This window comes from Jaculus jaculus, chromosome 10 (assembly GCF_020740685.1).
Source record: "Jaculus jaculus isolate mJacJac1 chromosome 10, mJacJac1.mat.Y.cur, whole genome shotgun sequence".
Taxonomy (NCBI): Eukaryota; Metazoa; Chordata; class Mammalia; order Rodentia; family Dipodidae; genus Jaculus; species Jaculus jaculus.
In genome coordinates this window covers 92699832-92704630 of record NC_059111.1, presented here as the reverse complement: position 1 = coordinate 92704630, position 4799 = coordinate 92699832, and the positions used below count along the sequence as shown (strand labels likewise).

Sequence of the window (4799 nt, the reverse complement as noted above, 5' to 3'; positions counted from 1 at the left end):
GGGGGACCTCCTCAGTGGGGTTGCTGGTATTCCCCATGGGGTTGTGGGTTATGTGTTGTGGGAGCAGAAGTCAGTTATCGGCAGGAGACAATGCCTCTGGGCATGACGTCCCAACTCGTGGCTCTTACAATCTTTCTGTCCCCTCTTCCGCAAAATTCCCTGAGCCTTGGTGGGTATATTTTAAGTCGGCTTCAGTGATGAGCTCTCGGGAGCCTCTGGATCTCTGATTTGGTAGGTGTTGAGTATCCTCAGCATCTGTGTCCTTCACCCTGGCGCTGATTGTCAGGCTCACCACGGAAGCAGCTCTCTTGCTCCCCACTTCCTCTGTGATTTCACCTGGGCCTTGGCTGAAATTGAAGGGCTGGTTTATCTCCTTGGGTCTTGCTACCTTTTGAGAAAGACAAGCAGATTCTCCAAAGGAGAATGAAGTCAGCGTAGGATAAATAGGATAAGCATTAGTTAATTTAGGGAGATTTTGATAGATGTGGTCCATTCTTTTTGCCAAAGACTAGTGGGAGCTTGACACTGGAGAGCATAATCTGTGTCTCCACAGGATTCTCTGACCCGGTTCCCAGTTCCAGATACGGGTTCCTTTCTTCCATAGTGGAATACTATGAGCAAAATGAGATGATACGCCTCCACAGCCCTGATCTTGAAGGATGAAGGAAAATGACCATATGTAAACACAGGGCATTCCTCATCAGGGTCACAGCCCCTCAACTCAGTAGAGCCCAGACGGAAGCCAGTAGGACCTTTCCTGCACCCTCGTGGGCACTTGGAGACTCTTGGACCTATTGCAGACAGAAATTTCTTCTTATAATCAGCCTTGACTGTCAGCCAGATGACTTCTCCTGGGCCTGGCAGCCAAATTGCACAGGGAGGTATTTTTTTTAATTTAGCTGTTTTTCTGTTTCCTTATTATTCCCTGTATCTCATTATGTTGAGAGGTCTTTAATAATTGAACAGCCTGGTACATTCCTCCTCTGTTTCTCCCACGCGGGCTTTTGCCACCCCCACCCCCCAACACCATAGAGGAGGGCAGCTAGAGTGGCGAGCTGGCCCTGGCCCTGGCCAGGGTGTCTCCCACTGCAACCACTGGCTCACAGCCCAGGGTAGGAACTAGAAGACAGGGTGCCGGAATCTTCTGGGAAATGAGATCTACATCAGGGCCCACCCTACTCTGCACACTTGGGCAAACACACCCATGAGTACACATTTCTGTACCCATGAATCCTTAGCCAGCAATGCCTGAGTCATTGTGCCCCATGAGTGATCAGGATCCTGGGCGTCTGGGGGGGACGAGGAAATTCTACGTTTATTGAGGACCAAGTCAGGCCTCTTCCCCACATCCATCCTGATACTTGGACCACACCTCCCATGGGCAGGATATTATTTATACAGTATAAACAGCCAGGCTCAACTGGTTGACATGCTATAGAATATTCCAGATCTCCAAAGTGCTTCTCAAAGCATCAGGCTCATGTTCTGTCATCCCAAGGAGGAAGAAGAGAGGTTGGTGTAAGCATTGGATGGGAACAGAGAAACAAGCCCTTCTGGGGACCGGGGGGGGGGGGGGGGGTTCATGCCAGACGTTAAATAGACTAGGTTCCGCTAGAGTATAATATGGGCTGGATCATCTCAGAGCAGTTAGTGCAAGATTCCTAAGAGCAAACAGGTCTAGAAATGAAAGCCGAGCTAGGTCCAAAGGCCTGGGAAGGTGGGGTGAGAGCAGGGGTTGCATCTGCTCTGAAAGTGGACTTCTAGCAAGGCCTAGCACAGAAGCATTCTGGGAAAGGTTAAGAGCAAGCCCGGAGCTGGGTGTGGTGGCAGGCGCCTTTAATCCCAGCACTTGGGAGGCAGAGGTGGGAGGATCGCCGTGAGTTCGAGGCCATCCTGAGACTATAGAATGAATTCCAGGTCAGCCTGAGCTAGAGTGAAACCCTACCTCAAAAAAACAACAACAACAAAAAGCAAACAAACAAAAGAAGAAGAACAGCCTAAGCCAGGCATGGTGGCTCACACCTGTGTTCCTAGCACTTGGAAAGCTGAGGTGTGAGGATGGTGAGTTTAAGGCCAGCCTCAGACTACATAGCGAATCCCAGGTCAGCCTGAGCTAGAGAATTGGGCTGAAGAGATGGCTTAGCAGTTTAAGTTGCTTGCCTGCAAAGCCTAAGAACCTAGGTTCGATTCCCCAGGACCTACATAAGTCAGATGCACAAGGTGATGCATGTGTCTGGAGATTTTTCCAGTGGCTAGAGACCCTGGAGCACACATTATCTGTATATCTATCTATCAATCAATCGATCGGTCGATCTATCTATCTATCTATCATCTATCTCTACTTCCCTATCTGCCTTTCTCTCTTTCTCTCTCTCTCAAATAAATACAATATTTTTTAAAATAACAGAATCAGCTTCAGCCATTTGGGAAAAAATCCACACTTTCAGGAAGGTGTGGTGGTTTGATTCAGGTGTCCCCCATAAACTTAGCTGTTCTGAATGCTAGGTTCCCACTGATGGAGATTTTGGAGTTGAAGCCTCCAGGAGGCAGTGTATTGTTGGGGGCGGGCTTATGGGTATTATAGCTTCCTCATGCCAATGTTTGGCACACTCTCCTGTTCCTGTTGTCCATCTAATATTGCCCAGGAGGTGATGTCCACCCTTTGCTCATGCCATCATTTTCCCCTACCATCATGGAGATTCCCCTCAAGACTGTAAGACAAAGTAAACCTTTTTTTTTCCCCCACAAGCTGCTCTTGGTTGGTGTTTTCTGCCAGCAATGCAAACCAGACTACAACAGAAACACAGCATCTGTCTTAATGACACCGAGACTATTATATGAAAATCATAACTGCCTGGTGTGGTGGTGCATGTGTACAATATCCTAGTACTCAGGAGGTGGAGGCAAGATCAGGAGTTCAAGGTCAGATGGGCTGCATGAGACCCTGTCTCAAAAAAAAAAAAAAGGATGAGAGGGAGGAAAGGAGGGAGAAGGGAAAGAAAGAGAAAAAACAGCTGGGAATGGTGGCACACACCTTCAATCTTAGTACTTGGGAGGCAGAGGTAGGAGGATCACTGTGAGTTTGAGTTTAAGGCCACCCTGAGACTACATAATGAGTTCCGGGTCAGCCTTGGCTAGAGTGAGACCCTACCTAAAAAATTGGGGGGGGGGACTGCAGGGATGGGTTACTGATTAAGGTGCTTACCTGCAAAGCCAAAGGACTGTGGTTTGATTCCCCAGGACCCACATGAGCCAGATACACAAGGTGGCACATGCATCTGAAGTTCATTTGCAGTGGCTGGAGGCCCTGGCATGTCCATTCTCTCTCTCTCTCTCTCTCTCTCTCTCTTCCTCTGCCTCATTCTCTCTCTCAAATAAAAAAAATATTTTTTTTTTAAAGAGAGAGAGCCAGGCATAGTGGCACACACCTTTAATCCCAGCATTCAGGAGGCAGAGGTAGGAGTTTGCCGGGAGTTTGAGGCCACCCTGAGACTCCATAGTGAATTCCAGGTCAGCCTAGACCAGAGTGAGACCCTACTTCAAAAAAACAAAAAAGAGAGAGAGAAAAAAAAATAACATAGAACTATAACTCTGAGCTGTGATCACTCTGAATGTCAAAAACTATTCAGAAATTTAAGGCTCCGGTGATGAGGAAATGTGAATTGCTCCTGGGTGAAGATGGGTGTAGTTCGTTAGTAGAACTGTGCTTAAAGGTGGGGAAGGTTCTGGACTCCATTTACAGTGCAACTTCCCTCCCCCCACAAAGGTACCTTCACTAACTTATATCACATACACCCCTCTTATATGTGCCTAAGAGTAATATGATTTCAAATATCCTTATCTACTGTGCTCTTGCACAACATATATACTAAAATCAAAACAATTCAGAGAAGATTAGCATGGCCCCTGCACAAAATGAAAAATTCGCAAAGCATTTCATAGTTTTTGAAAAGAATTCTTTTTAAAAATATTATTATTATTATTACTTATTTATTTGAGAGAGAGAGAGAATGTGCATCTGGCTTACGTGGGTCCTGAGGAATTGAACCTGGGTCCTTTGGCATTGCAGGCAAGCGCCTTAACCGCTAACCTGTCTCTCTAACCTGTTTCATATTTTTTAAAAAGTTTTTAAATTTTTTATTTATTTATCTATTTATTTATTAGAGGCAGAGAGAGGGAGAGAGAGTGAATTTGTGAGAATGGGCACACCAGGGCCTCTAGCCACTGCAAACAAACTCCAGAGGCATGTGCCAACATGTGCATCTGGCTTATGTGGGACCTGCAGAATCTAACAAGGGTCCTTAGGCTTCACAGGCATGCACCTTAATCGCTAAGCCATCTCTCCAGCCCCCATTTCATATTTTTAAAATATATTTATTTATTTATTTGAGAGAGAGAGAAAGAGGCAGATAGATAGATAGAGAGAGAGAGAGAGAGAGAGAGAATGGGCATGCTAGGGCCTCCAGCCACTGCAAATGAACTCCAGACACGTGTGCCCCCTTGTGCATCTGGCTAACGTGGGTCCTGGAGAGTCAAACCGGGATCTTTGGCTTTGCAGGCAAACGCCTTAACCACTAAGCCATCTCTCCAGCCCCGTTTCATATTTTTTGGCTGAGGTCTTCAGGAGCCCACAGTGACTACTGTAACTCTACTGAGGTCCCCAGAGGAGCAGGAGCAGGGCAAGGAGATAACAGAGTATAACCTGTTACAATATATATAATAAAATAAACTTTATAAAAGAAAACTAAAAAAAATAAACCTTGTCTAAAACAAATCTAACAAGTCTAAAGGAGTTCTTT

The 4799-nt window shown here is 46.2% G+C and overlaps 1 pseudogene; it reads left to right on the top strand.

Annotated features, from left to right (window-relative positions):
* Positions 1-3846: 3846 nt before the first annotated feature.
* On the top strand, positions 3847-3946 carry LOC123464230 (annotated as a pseudogene).
* The last annotated feature ends 853 nt before the right edge of the window (positions 3947-4799 follow it).